The 16441-nt window shown below is 35.5% G+C and overlaps 1 protein-coding gene across 2 annotated transcripts in view; it reads right to left on the bottom strand.

The window, feature by feature from the left end:
* PRIM2 (DNA primase subunit 2) overlaps positions 1-16441 on the bottom strand; it is a 90665-nt gene that overhangs the window by 13477 nt on the left and 60747 nt on the right. The gene's annotated exons all lie outside the window — the stretch shown is intronic.

Below are 16441 nucleotides of genomic sequence, written 5' to 3' on the forward strand. Positions count from 1 at the left end.
TACATTACACGAACACACATTTGTACATAAATGTGCTTTACAAACACAACTCAAGAGAAGTGTGTAACTTCATTGATTTAAGGTCTTTTCAGCTGATTCTGTAATGGCTTTAAAGATAAGATGATATAAGGATCAAAGTTTTGGACCCCACAGTATTAGTAAATGGAGACAACATGGTAATTTGAAATATTTCACAAATATCCATGAATTGACTGCCTGATCAGGAAAAAAAAACAAACAGAAATTCAGATTTCTTTACTCAGGTTTATGTTCTTGTTCTCCCAAAGTATAATGCTGCACCTAGACTTTGCTTCAGCACTGAAGTTCAATTTTTAAGATTCTAAAATGAAGTATACTTTGCTTGTATAAAAAAGATTTTCTCTTATGTCTACCAATAGACTACCAACTCCTCCAAAAAATGAAATCTTCTAAAGTATATAGATGTAATCAAACATTTATCTTTACAGCTGAGCTCAAAGTTATCAGTATATCATTTTAGATAAGTCATGTGGAAGCCATTCAATTACATGAGCTCATGTCATTTTTTATGTGGTAATAGGTGATATAAAATCTGTAGAGGAATTAGATTACTTAATATACAGATTCCATTCAATAGCATTAGCTACTATAAGGCATCAAGGAACATTTGTTCAAATAACATACTTTAAGTTCTAAAAACCACAAATATGATTAAATATTGAAGCATCATATTTAGAATTACACCTTTTCAGTATCTCTTTGCCTTAAAAAAGAACCATGACAATACATAAAAGGAACAGCTTTGCTTTTGCTCAAGCCAAAATTATAACATTAAACTCAAATTCCCCACCTAAATATAGACAATACCTATAAGAATTTAAGTTTTCTTCTCAAAAAACTTTTTAAATTAATTTTTTACTCTAACTCTGGTATTTTACTGATAGAAGACAATGTAATATACTGAGAAAAATCATTCAAACATACCACTGCTAACACTACTACTGCAAGGATATTCTCATTTCTACTGATAAAAGTAGTACCCTATTTGGCCTATGGATGTCCAAAGAGTACTTCAGAATATTCATATACCTATGAAATCTCTTGACTGGTCTAAAGATGACAAAAACAAAATAGAAACATAAATGTATTTTTTTCATATAAAACACTTCAATTATTTTGAAAATATAGCTACTTAAAACTCTATAACATAATATGCAAATATACATGATAAATGTGTATAAAATATACACAAACTTTGAGAATAAAATCCTAAATTGCACCTGACTCAAAGAGTAAAAAAAACTTTTCCATCAAGATGCTGCTCATAATCAAGTCAATACAAGAAGACTAAAATTCAGCACTAATCCCTAGTAAGGTTTAAGACATCCAAAGCTCTGAACAAATACTAATTAATCTATACTGTGCATTTGACAAAGTGACTTTACTCTACTTCAAAAGTCTTTTTAAAAAGCAGGAAGGGGAAGAAAAGAGAGAAAATAGCATTTTGTTTTCCAGCATAGCCACAGGCAGGATCAAGCATGTGGGAATACTCCTTCCTATCTAGTGAACCTTTTTGCCCAGGAGAGAAAAGAACTGGATGGTTTAATAGCAAATGAACATCACTTTTTCCAGCAACAGAGTCAGGCTCACCAACTCATCATTAGAAAGATTCCCTGGGTGTGTGCTCTCACTTGGAAGGGTCAGGGAACAGCTCCCCACCCCTCACAGGACACCAGCAGCTGCTGGCCAAGCCCTGCTGCTGCTCCTCTTGGAGCTGCAAATGCTCTGGTTACTCCTGAAAAGCAGCAAAGATCAGATACAAAGATGTCTGCATTTTAATTTCCAATCTCTGCATGAACCTGTTAAACTGAAGATGGAATCTGTGATCCTGCAGCCACCTGTTCTTCTACCCAGAAGCTCTGGAATATTTCCTCCTTTACAAAAGATGAATTAATGCACATTTCATCTTCTTAACAAAGGATATTTGAGCAAGCAATTAAGTTAGACTAATTTTTTTTTCCCCAAGGGTAAAGCAAATCATGAATGCTTCAGGATGTACTGCTTAGTTTCCTAGAAAATTAACACCCCTCTTTAACAGCTCTGTACACTAAAATCTTGAGCTGTACTTTTCACATCACTTGCCTTAATGCCCACAGAAATTACTTTTAGTACCTAACTCATTACTTTATGCTGAGAAGCAGCTCTTGCAGTAAATAGTCACAACAGCTACATAATAACACAACACAGCCTTGGGACAGGTTGGATATTTTCTTGCTGCTTTCTTGTAATCCTGTTTGTTTCTCTCTTTTTGCAGTGGCAGATGGCAGAGAACAACACAGCTCCGTGGTGCAAGTTGGCACATGTGCAGTTACACACATCACTGAGAGCTCTCTCATCCCTGTGACTCAGCTCTTCTTATCTTTGATCAAGAAAGTAGGATTTTAGCAGGGCCAGTATCTGACAGGCTGTGTGGTCATTCTCAGTGGGAAGAAGCCATGAATTGGGACATTTCATTACAGAAAACCATCCTGCAGAACAGCCTTCTTGTACACTGGGGAGTGAACTCCATGGTCAGCCTCATTCTTTCCTAATACCATTACTCTAGGATGTGCATAAAGAAAAAAAAAAAAAACAAAACAAAACAACAACAACAAAAAAACAAAAAAAACCAACAAAAAAAACAACAACAAAAAAAAACATAACGAGCAACCTGTTTTGCTAGAAGAAGTACCAAGGTAAAATTAGACATGTTTGAAATCTGCAGAAACAAGAAGGCAGAGGAATCTGTTCCTTCCTGTTTATTCTAATGCTCCTAATTGAAGTGGTTCAATTAAAGTTCATTGAACAAAATAAATTATAGACAGCACATATCACGCAGGTAGATGCTTGCAGGATCATTCTAATTGCTTAGTTTTAAACTATTTTAGAGAAACAGCTTAAAACCCCACAAACTATTACCATCCATTCTAATTGCAATCTATTAAAAGGGCATTATGGCAACAACCTGTAAAAGGTCAGACTCAAATTAAGTGATCTGAAAAATCACCAAAAATTTTTGGTGATTTTTGTAAGAACTTTTGAGGGTCTTATGAATCCTGATATGAACTTGCTCAAGAGTAATGATGCTGCAGGAGCAAGTACATTTTCCTTGTACTGTGCTTGACAGTTTCCACAAAACAAAAAAATTCTTCACAGAAAAGCTGGGTATCATCTATACATTCCACCAAAGTTGGTGGAATATATTCTAAATATCAATAGAAATTGCCAAAGTTACTATGAAACAGTAATACTGAAGCAACATCATGACACTATTGAGATGACTTACCACTGGTCACACCTGACAGCAAGGATTCTCTCCAATTTTTTAACTGTATGGCACACATCAAGACATCCTCACTTTGCCTCTGTTCAGCTCTCTGAGCTTTCTAAAATCCGCAACATTTATAATTTATGTGTGAGGTGAACAGGCCATGGCTTTGGCAAGGGAGAAAGAGATCAAGAAATGTATCTTGTTTAAGCAATGAACTGATTCACACTGAGGCCAAAAAGTTGAGACAAAGACAGCCCTACCAAAAATTGTGACTTGGATCTTGGAATGTGCAAGTCTAGGCATTAGCAGCAGTGTGAATTTTTGTTTAAAAAAAAAAAAAACTGCAAGTAAACTCTCCAAGCTTTAACTTGATCACTAAAGACACAGTTTTTTAGGGACCTCTCTTTCCTTTAGGCATGGCTGCAGGATGCAGGTGATGTCACTTCAGACCAGACAAGTGGTCTGAAGTGAGGTTTCTGAGGTTTCTGAGGTTTTCTGAGGTTTCATGCACCAGTGTCTGCTGTAATGAACTGCCACATCCATTGTATGATACTGAATGTGCTAAAAGTGATACTGGGTACCCTGGTGACACTGAGGCTTTCTTAGACAACTCCTCCCTATGAGAAACAAAACTCTGGGTAATGATAAGTGGGACAAAAACAATGGTCCAAAGCCAGAACCAAAGAGGCTTAGGAGACAGATCACTTGGTGTAGATGAGTGTACTGTAGCAAGGAACTTATCTTCTGCTTTTATGTGGTGCATTCACATGAGTATCTGGGTAATGCAGATTAATTTATCTTATAAATGTTAGTTAAGACACACATACTGTACTAGATAGCCTTCACTAGAAGATATAAAAAGTTATAAATTATAGTAGAAATAAAAAGGGACAGATATAAATACAGACATCTAAAAGCTATAAATCTGCAACTGGTATAGCCTAATACCAGATTCCCATATTCCAGATAGGAAGTTCCAGATAGGGAAAGATACAGATAGGAAAAGCTTTTTTCAACAAGTTCTGATCACATAAACACATACAAGATCTTTAGCTATGGAATGAGGATGGACCTCAAAAGGATCATTTGGCAGGCGTATGCTCACCCTTGAAGGAAAGTTTTCAACAGACAGAGCAGAAAAGCATGGGTCATGTGTGCCCCATAATTATCAGTTTGATGTAACAGAATATACACTTTCAAAGCTACAAGAAATTATGTTCCCCAGCCACTCCAGTCACTGAACAATGGGCATCATGTCAGCACTGACAGCGACCTTCCTTATAGCACTTGCCATATTTGCAGATTAGTATCTGTACATATAACTAGGAGCCCCATTAAATTTGTTATCAAATCTGATATTCAGCATTCATATTAGGATGGAAAATAATTTGCTAAAAGGTCTTGCAAGCCCTGTATGCTCAGGTTCACACTTCCACAAAACTTTCATATTTGAGTTAAAACTATTTTTATATATTCTTGTAAGATTTTATGCATCTATTCCTTTCAGTACTGGGAAATTTATTTATTTAAAGTCTATTACCTAAGCAAAATGGTGCACTAACTTTGTCTAGCTTCTTGACTGACCACCTGATTAGTTCCACATCTGCAAAATTCAAAGAAGTAATGGCTTAACACTTTTTTTTTCAAAAAGTCATTGGGTAATTTCCTGTCTAAAACTGTTGAGCCTGTGTAGATAACAGCTTCAGATTCATAAATTTATCACACACAGTCATGTATCTGCTGAAATAATTGGTTCTCTTTTTCATTCATTTCCTAGGCAGTCACTCAAATCATTACTATTGACACTGCTTAGTTGGCGTATCTTTATCCAAGCAACTTTTTTTAAGCTCATTCTTAAAATAACCTCAACTCAAGATTATCTTTTTGCAAGCACAGTTGTATTTAGGAGCACAAATAAATACTTCTCTATCTGCCAACAACAAAAATTTGTCCTTAATTACCACCCTGTAGCCCAATTTCTACCTCAAAGGTACAAATCAGAGGCATCACCTAAAACCAAGCTGGAAAACAATTACATTGTGTAGCAGTCAGCACAGACCAATCCACAGCAGTATAAAAAACCTTTTCCCCTCCAGTTCCAGGGTTACCAAACTACATGAGGCAACAACCATTTAGTGCTGGAGAAGGTTTTATCTACTGGAAGAAAATCAGATATTTTTTATATCAGTCAAACACCTTGTGTACTAACTACCCATATGAGCATAACGTGTGGGTCTGAGGAACTAAAATCTGGCATGTAGGATTTTAATTTCAGCAGTCAAAGCTTGCCTTCATATAATTTAGCTAAATACACAATTTATGTACACATTTTTTTCCCACATTTACATGCACCAAGACTTGGAAAAGTAAAACAAACCACAGCAGGCTGTCTTCTGCCTCCAGACACTGCATCAAATTATGAGCACAGCATATTTTAAAGCCTCCTCTATAACAATTTAATTTTTCTTAGGCACATGCTTGGTCACCTACAAAAGATTTTATTAGCTACTACAAAACATTGCAATATTTCTTTCTGTATCTAAATTATTCTGATGGTTTCAGTTGGGATAAAGTTAATTTTCTTTCCAGTAGCTGGTACAGTGCTGTGTTTTGGATTTAGTATGAGAATGATGCTGTTAACACATTAATTAGGGCTTACTCTGAGTCAAGGACTTCTCAGTTTCCCATGCTGTGCCAGTGAGGAGGTGCACCAGAACTAAAGTTAGCTAAGGGATATTCCAGACCACAGAAATCATGCTCAGTACACAAACTGCTCTAAGCTGTGTGGGTGCTGCTGGTCACTGCTTAGGGACTGGGGGGGCATTGCTCAGCACATTTACTATGGATCACTTGTGGCTTGTTGGGGGGTGGGGATGGAGGGAGGGGGTCCTCTCTCTATTTTTATTCACTAAGAAAGTTCAACAGAAGTAGAATAGTAACTAACTGCACCTGAAGAAATAAGATTCCACTCCGAGCATCTAAATCCAGACATCTCTCATTATCATCAATGGTGGTCAATGCAATCAGAGGAGTCTGGGGAGCAATTCCATTTGCTCTGGAGGCTCATTAAATAAATCATTCTCTAGACACTATTGACTGTATAGGCTAGATTTCTATTGGTCAAAATGACAGTTTATAACCCAAGTCTAAAGAGAATGTATACCAAGGAGAAGAGAAGTTTAGTTTGTCTGTATCAAAACTGAAATCCATACTTACATGTACACCACAGCACCGTGTGTTACAGATCTGCAGGGAAGAGGGATGAAGACTGGCCAGGGACCCAAAGTCCAAAACTCATTTCCTACTGCTAGTGCAAGCCCTATCAATTCCCTAAACAGGAATGCTCTCATATGATGTTCTATAATTTTATTTGAATGTTACCCTAAGCCTTAGACTTTTAAACATGGCAACATCACTCAAAGACATCCAGTGACTGAAAAATGAAAAACATCCCTTCAACCAAAGTGACACAGTTATCAAAATTTGATACAACTGTGACAAAAACCCCTGGCTTTTACTGAGATTTGGTTAAACCTTTTCGATCAGTGACAGAACAAAAGGATATTAAGTCCCAATCACATGTTTCAAGATGTCAGCAAATCCTCAGTATAAGTGCAAATTTAAAAAAATTTACTTATTTTCTAGATTAATTGATCATTGGAGAAAAAAATCAAATAATTCTTAAAATAAAATTACGAAGAGACTGAGTAATGAATGAATTTCCTCAGGCTGATAAGTATGTTCCTTATGTCTACTCTAGAAACACATACACTTAGCTTTTTTGAGGCAGTCATAAAAGAATGACAAAAGCAAGGCAATGAAACACAAAACAGTACATGGATAGTTGATGTTTATTAACCCTCGTGAACATAGAGTAAACCAGATATTGGTGCTCTCCTAACAGCATCGTTTGGCTCAAGATCACTGGCATTCTCTCTCTAAAAACTCTGCTGCAAAACCAGATTTTTTTATTCATTAACAAGACAATAAAAGGCAAAAATCACATTTTAAGATAATGATCAAACAGAAGTGCAGAAAACCAGGTATCAGCCCTTGCTGTCATAATGAAGAGAAGTGCTTACATACAAAGAGCATTTTATATTTTATCTATGCAAAGTGCACTATAATCAAGACATATTTCAACTCTAGACTGCAATTACAACAAGATCCTTTCTGCTCTCAACAAAAGAAAGCTTGTTTCAAAAATACACAAGGCTATTTTCCTATCCTTTTAGGTTTTTTCTGACTAAAAGATTACCTGACTGGAGAGAAAATGGGAACAGAAGAATAAAGAAGCTCCACTACAGACTGCTCTGAACTGTTTCAGAAAAAGTAACACACATCTCACTTTCAGTGCCTGCTGTAAACTTCTAAGAACAGGGAAATAACTGTGGTAACAAAGTACAAAAAGAAGCCCAACTATTGTAATTGATTTTTTTTAAAGTTTGTTAGAATTCACTAGTATTGCCCCAGTTCTCATGATCCAAATTCAAATCCATTAAGTACATGAAAAAAAAACCAAAATAAATTGGAATTTAAACAGCAAAACTTGCCATAAAGACCACGTTTCCATTCCTACATGTATAGCAGGTGACCAAAAGAAAAACAGGGAAACAGAAAACAAATGAACAAACAAAAAACCCAAAACCACAAAAACTCCAAAAAAAACCCCATATTTAAGGACATTTTGTTTTTCTTCTTTGTAAGTAGAATTAAGAGGGAATGCAAGGAGATGTAAAAGCCTAGCCTATAGAATTCAGTTTCACAACTAAATAGCATTATACATTTCATACAAAATTAGAATCCAACCTTTTTTCAAGAAGTAGTAACACCTCTAACGTTGAAATACTTGAGCCCTATCATCATTTCCCTTTCCTAAATCTTAATATATTAAATTTCCAAAACATAAATTGCACACAGAACAAATAATGTATGAAGAGCTATTCTATCTTTATTCATGAGATCCAACAGATTTCAAAAGACATGAGGCAGAATGTTAAATCAATTCTGAAAGCAAAAGTACATTTTTATTTACATCATGCCTATTGTGATATATCAGCAGAGTGCACATTTGATACAATATGCTGCTTTTCTGGATGACTGAATATGAAACAGTCATGATTTATTGGCTGAGTATAGACTGAATATGACAGCTTTATGATGTTACAGCAATTACATGGACATTATCAAAAAAAGTATTCAGAATCCTGGGTTTTGTTTTTGTAAACAGTTTATATAATTCAAGGATATCTGAATTTTTGATAAAATTATTTTAAAGCATTGCTTCAAATAAGAGTATCAAGATTAAAAAAATTTCTATCAAAACTTTTCTGTTCAAAAAGCACAGGAACAAAACTGGAAGACATCTGCTGTGTTATTCAGCTTGTCCTGGTAGGTAGCAAAAAGATGTGGATGAAAAGATTTGCATCTCAAAAACCACTAACCCCTGTGTCAGAACTTGGGGTAAACAGCCAAAGAGCTTAAATACATTACCAGTGGTGTGTGCAGCAACGTGCAGCAGGCATTTTTCAGCAGCTGGTTAGAGCTCTATGGTTAAGAAGATATTCAAAAGAGGCTGTTGAAAGCTCTACATTTAGTGACACTCAGATACTTCACTATCCCTAAACTTAGAAATTTATCAGCCACACAGGCAAATCCATCTATTACATTTCTTAAAATGTCATGGAATGACTTTCTTGCTGCTGCTGCAAGGGCCAATAAAACAGAAAGCTCTTCTGACAAGTACAGTCCATCTACACTGAAGATGAAGTGCAAGGACTGACAAGTGATTCAAAACTACAAAAGGAATCTTAGAAAATTAAAGGTCGGGCTTCACCATTCATTTTTCTACATGCAGCTCTAACAAGACACTACATCAAGCAATATCTACAGCAATGTGTGTTGCTGAGAATAAAACCAGTCATAAGAGAGCAGATTCTGATCTAAATTAGTTTTAGTACAGGAAAGATAATTATTGCTTTCACTCTTCACTGCAAGAACCTTATCACCAACCAGCTCATACAGTAGATGATTATATGCAGATTTCTGTGTCTAATATGTAACAACAAAAAGTGATCCTCTTTCTTTTTATGGTAGCTAGCACATCACTAAAACTATGCCAGTACTGTTAATGTCCTGGAAGACAGATTATAGTCAGAGCTCTCTTCTACCCCTAAGATATGCCACAATCTGAAAGATTGCCCAAAATCCTCCCTTTTAACATAATTCAGAAGATGAAACCTGAAAATCATACATTTTTAACAGGTTAAAAAAAATACTGAACAAATTAAAGCACATTAAAGTGCATCATCATTGCCAAATGTCAGCACAACTTCAGCGTTGCAACAAAGACTGCAGAGCTCCAGTTTCGACTAGAATAATTGGGAATATTGAAAAGGGGATTGAGTTTGAAGTGAAAGAGTACACATTTTTTAGTATCATTTACTACTGTGTTTCCCCAAATGTTTATGTGCACACTATAGCCTTCATGTATATTACAGTCTAATACTCTTCAATGAGGCACTTTTCTAGTGCCTCATCTTCAGTTGGGATTCATTGGAATACCACCAATGAAACAAAAATATGGTGAAAAATAATGGGTCTATACCAGATCCATTTCATTTAAGAAATACTGCTTTAAGACTTTTAATCTATTATGCAAAATGTAGTGGTTTTTTAATTAGAAGTTTCTGTAACAAAAATACTTTCTTAGAAAAACAGTTACAAAATATTCCTAAACGTCAATAGCTGTAAGACACTGATATGCTGGTTTTTGGCTTAAAAAAGGAAAGTTTCAGAGGAAAATACACAGAGATATGATTGAGTCTAATCTGCATCTACATTAGCTACAGGGCATAATTAAAACATAATTATGTCCCAAAGACATTTCTTCCCTAGCATCCTTAACTTCACTGATAAACCTGTAAGCACCCTGGGTTTAAAAGGTCAGGCAATGCCGTTTAAAATAAATTCTTACAAGGAAAAGGTAAAAAAGGTTTTGCTTTGTTTTTATTCCTTCTAGTGCTCAGAACTGGCAGTGTGTCAGTCAAAACACAAACTATATGCAAACTGAAAGAAAACAGTATCAAGTGAAGTTACAGATTATTCCCCTGCCAAAAGGAACTGGTGCAGCATCTACCCTTGGAAGGGGTGTGCATGTGTATTTATGTGTTTACGTTTACATAAAGTTGTAAGTTAACAGTACCTTTGCAGTGTTGATTACATATATAGCATATGGGGCAGAAATAGTGAAAAAAAAATTACTTCCATCTTACTTTCCTGAAAAAGCTGGAACACATACTCTTATATTCACATCTAATTTTTCATCATCTGACTTCTTATGTATCAACTGAAATTATGATGTGCATTAATTTGTTTAATTTGGAATCAAAAGTAAAACAAACTATAAGAGAAAGCCACATAACAAGTCTGTATTTTTTTGTTTAGTAAAGAAGTTAGAGCAGCAATACCTACAAACATATTTGTGTGAGACCTGTGAACAATGTAGATGATACTGGTAAATATCTTTGCAGCAAAGTCAGATTTTTTTATCCATCAGGAAAGCAGAAATGGTTATCAACTGCTTTGCAGAACTTGTATATTAATCACATCAGGCAGCAACATCCACAAATGCAACATGGCATGTTATTTTAATGACAGCAATTCCACACCATTATTTATATCTAAGTCCTAATAAAAATCATTATCTGATGCAAACAACTTTAAACAATTTTGATTTGATCTCACGATGCTTAATTAAACAGGAAAAAAGCAGCTATCTCTAGCTCTGATTAGATGAGCTAATTTTCTGCAGTCTTTCCAGAATCACTGTGTACACAAGACTAAACACAAGTAATACTGACAACCCTATCAGGGACTTCCCTCTAGGCACAGTTATATCTTTACAGGCATTGCTAATCATCTCTACTTCTGATACTGCAAGGCAGGAATCTTGTCCCAGTTCCTTCCTATGGTCTGGCAGAATTTAACAGGACTCTGCAAGAAATTACTGAAGTATGCTCACAAAAACATGGAATCATTTATGTTAGAAAAGACCGTCAAGATTGAGTCCAACCATAAATTTAACACTGTCAAATCCAACACTAAGCCATGTCCCTAGGCACTCTCCTCCTTGGAATGCAATCAAATGCAACCCCTGTGAGCCTGTTTTCTCAGTCCTCTCACTTCCAGAATCCATTACAGATCTCCTTCCTGCTGCTGTAGTCAATAGGCACACACAACAAATTGACAAAATCAAACCATGCAGACCAGTGTGGCAGTAATCCACCAACAGGACTGCAACGAGCTTTCAGAATTCTGAAGCACTCCACAAGAAAGCGAAACAGAATGCTAGCAAGCATAAGCAAATGTGCCCAGGACACACAGGACATGAAGGAAACACAGGACAAACTCCCACCTATAAAACACAGCTTCAGATGATAATATATGACAGCAAGAATCTTGCACAGACTTAACATACATACTGTGATAGTTATAAAGCCAAAACCAACCCAATTTTAATAGCAATTGAAGCTTATTTTCATTCAGCTAAGGAAGGATATTATGATTTTATGATTCTATGATTCTAAAATCAGTGGCCAGATGACAGAGGTTTTCCAAGAAAATCCTACTTGTCAGGCTCAGCTCCAACTATTCATGTGGAGCCAAATGGTGAAGAACAATAGCTGCCCACAAAATAAGTCATCAGGATTTTCAGTTATTTTAGTCTTACTCCTCACTGCTAATTAGCAAATTACCATAGCCAAAGGAAAACAAAACAAAATCATTTTCCAAATACAACCAACAAGAATATTACTAATTCAGCTTGACTTAAATGTAACACCAGTAATCCATGTATTTATAGCTTGAAGTCATGCTTTTAAATCTCATGCCCGGTTGTATGAATTTTTACTATAAAACAAATTCACTCAAAACAACTCTTCTGCACATTGCTTATTAAAATACAAAAGGGACTCCAGCCTATCCTCTTAGCCAGGACCAAGGCAGCTCATCAAACTCAGCAGCCATCTGTCTTCATGTGAATATCACCTACAAAAACAGTTATGTCCCATTTGAACAACACACCTCTTGCAGGCTGCAATTTGTATGCAAAAAAAACCACTCAGGAATTATAAGAAAGGAGTAGATCTCCTGGTGTTTGACTCACTGATATTAAGCTGATTTCTAGAAATCAACATGAATAATTTTTTAACATATTAAGCTGATTTCTGGAAACCAACATGAATAATTTTTTAACTTGGTGTTCAGTGTGTCACTGTCTCAGAGGCTGTTCAATTCCAAACAAACATCTCAAAATATAACTCAATATCTTGGTCGAATCACTTTGCAGTTATGCCTAAATATTCTGATTTCATAGACTTGGCTTTCTTTTCTTTATCTAGCTCTTTTCTTTAGCCTTTAGGGTTAAAATTCAAACTAAATATTAATTTTTAGTCAAGCCTACATGCCTAGTATGCAAGCTTTGGATGATCTACTTATTGTCTTGAGACCCCTAACAACTGCACATTATTGTATTTTTCTTTGAACTTGCATTGAAAGAAAAGATTTAATGTAAACTAAACAGTATGTTTGGGAAAAAAAATGAGTCATGCAAATGAAAAATGCATTTTCGTGTTTCTTCTGACAATTAAATCACTTAAAGCCCGTGATTAAAGAAATTTCAAGAGCTAACTTTGTAGAATACAAAATGCATTTTGAAACATACTGTTTGAAACATACAGTTATACTACATAAGCATTGCCATTCAACATATAATAATGTTATGAATGGAATGCAATTTTGCCAAAACATAATAAAAATTATTCACTCAAAATCTATAAAATAAACTTGTTCTATTTCACTACAACTAGAGTATGAAATCGTAAATTCCAAATTTACGAAGACAAATACAGAAGTGGTTCTACTGAAGCTAATTTTTACAGTCATTGGTGGAAGGAAAAATACTTTGTGATTTTATGGTAAGTTTAACACAAACCCACAATTTAAAAAATAATGTGAATACCTAGGCCCCTGATAACCAATGAAAGCAATAACAACATTCTTTACTATACTAATACTTGTTACCATGACATAGTCCTTCACTGCAGAATTCAGGAAATAAGATATTACTGCCAATGCTGCACTTTTATTACAATTTTGTTTTAGATGTCCTAGAAGAGAAAACAAAACCTTCTTCAAGTTCTATTTCAGTGTTTATACATCTCAGGAGTATTCAAGCCTGGCCACCTATTTACATTACAGTACTACTGATGTACAATTTTTTTAAAATGAGATTTTAATCCATATAGAGGCATTTCAATTTTACCTTTTTCTCTTAAATGTTAAATATTGTGGCTTGCTGTCCAAAATGTCATTCTAGCCTGCAGATTTGTACAGTTTAAACAATTAAAGAATAAAAATAGCAGATAACATTCAATTAGAGAATTATAATTAAAAATATGAGATAATAAAGATCCTTTTCTGATTTACGAATCAAAACTTTCCAAAAATAGTAGCCAGCAATACCCAATATAAAGAGGGCGAGTAAGAAAAAAAAATCTAAGAGCAAAACAATGCAGAAATCTCTAAGAATTGAGAGATGAAAATATCAAACCCAAATGTAACCAACTGACTCATAGAGAAAACATTCTTGAGGATTTGAGCAGGTGCAGGTTGTTTTAAAGAACCATCCAAGCATTATAAATTGCACTGGGGATAGTTGTATGTGCTTAAAAGCACTGACCTGAAGATTGCCAAGTGCCTACTTCTACTTTCATTTAAATACAAAGGGCTTTTTAAATAATTGTATAGACTTACACACTTTAGAGCAAGAACACTTCTAATTTACATCTATACATTATATTTGTTTATTCCATACTATCTTGTCTCCCTCTAGTGGCTGACTCCCACAAACACGGGCTTCTACCCGGCTTCAGCCCTGCTGCAGAATCTCAGGGTAATTCAGGCTGGACAGGACCTCACGAGGTCCCTAGTCCAGCCTCCCCTCAAGGAATTTCTGGTTGGCCTTGGTAGAAACATTCATCACCAGCTCTCTGCAGTCAAGGTAAAAACTCACTCTTGAATTCAGACTCAAGAACCTCCTAAGATCATTTGGAAAAGAAATCATAGAGCCAGGAAAATAAAGTCACTGGAACTATCACTTGGGACGTATCATCATCCCAAAGTTTCACTGGTTTTTAACAGAGTAGGAGACATATGTCTTTGCGTATTGATGCAGTATATGGCTGTCTCATTATCTGTTCTCAGCTTCATACATGACCATCAAGTGTGGAAGAAACATGTAGAATATATCAATGACCAACTCAAGTTCAAAAGCTTCACTGTGAAGGGTTTGCTTCTTTACCAATAACAGACCCTGAGCAAGGTTGAATTTGAGTGAACTCTCCTCTTTCTTCTTCCAGCAAAACATCCGCCATGAGGACCTTCACCGGCAAGAAGGGATGAAGAGGCTTACCTCAGACAACTAGGAAACAACCTGCTCCTTGCCATTTGCAATCAACTGCAATAGAAAACAACATAATAGAAACAACATAATAACTTACTGCAATAGAAACTACAGTAAGTTAATCTGGAAGGCTGAGTCAGGATGAAAAAGAGACTTTGCCAGCCTGAATGCCACCACATCTCTAAAGAGTCCTAAAACACAGGGGCTAAAGAGCCATAAGAGGTCACAACAGACAAGAAAGCTGTTCTATCACAAGGATAATTTTGTAAATATAGTAATACTTCAGTTTTGGAGATTTATTGAATAAATAAACCCCCATGCTCTTGCACAATTTTAAGATGTGCTTCAGTAGCTTATGCAACAATAATTAAAACTAGTGCAATGTCAAGCTGCAGCACCAAAGGAATTACTTTTCAACATGGAGTATACAACCAGCAACTGTTACTTCTGCAGTAAGGTAAAGAGGTAAAAAATCAGAGTACTAGAAGAGGGCATTTTGTACCACCATACACCAATAACTGCTGAGAAAAAAGAACATGTATCACAAGTATATGTAGCAATGGGAAGCAAAAAGTGAGGAGCTGCCTTAAAGCCTTCCATCTGTATAAAAATCTCAGATCCAGGCTGTTAACTAAAGAAGTAACTGGATAACACCTTAAAGAAACTGATTCTGCATTCCTTCTTTCCTTTGTTTGAAATACTGCATTAACTTTCAACTCCTCCTTTTCACATTCACAGGTTAATAATACAAAAATACCTGAAAACAGTAACAAACTCCACTACTGTGATATCTGTTAGAGGATTATTTTCAACTATGACAGCATTGTTACATCTGCACTCTAATTATTTAATTTGTCTTGTCATCTTACTACCTTTGTGCATTTTTATATCACACTGGAGTTACATCCCCCCACCAATTTTTGGTGGTCTTTTTTTGGACAAGGTTGGGAGTTACTTTTTAAGCAAGAATAGTGAAAGAATCTATGAGAATCAATATTTTTAGAGTAAGATTTCAATTTATAGAAAAAAAACCCCAGTCTTAAAATAACATTGAAGTTATGAAGCCAACTGGCACAACAATTCATTCAGAAGTAACCCATCTACTCCTATCTGGCAGTTAATCCTTTCATCTGAAAAACAACAATTTACCATTTAGGCACTCTTAACCTAGCAATTTGCAGAGTAATTTTAATTGCAGTGCCTAAATTAGAAAATGTTTTATTTTGCATTCTGCTTTTATCCCTGTTGTGAACATGCCAATACATGACCATTCCCTCCCTCACTCCACCAACAGAGCATCTCCACCTTCCTTCTTTGCAGGTGTTACTTGATTTTTTTTCCCCACTGACTACATGATTTCACACTTCATTCATACTTCACGGATTCCTCTCTAAAGGTAAAATATAATTTCTTAAAAGCTCTTCTACAGTGTTTGTATCAATGAAGCCTGAGGTATGCCTGAATCAGTTATTCAGAGCACAGGAGGAGTTCTTTTTGGTGCAAATTGTCCATATGCCTATGCTCAGCCTGGAGACCATGCTTAGCCAGTTTGTTGCTCATGTGTTCATGGTAACTTCCTTCCTGCTGAAGACTGAAGGTGTGTGCCAAGAATTCATAGGATTGAAAATTGCCATAGATGTTGCAGCTATTAAAGACAAATATGAACAAACAATTTTGAAATCATAACC

The sequence above is a fragment of the Ammospiza nelsoni genome, chromosome 3 (genome assembly GCF_027579445.1).
Source record: "Ammospiza nelsoni isolate bAmmNel1 chromosome 3, bAmmNel1.pri, whole genome shotgun sequence".
Classification (NCBI taxonomy): Eukaryota; Metazoa; Chordata; class Aves; order Passeriformes; family Passerellidae; genus Ammospiza; species Ammospiza nelsoni.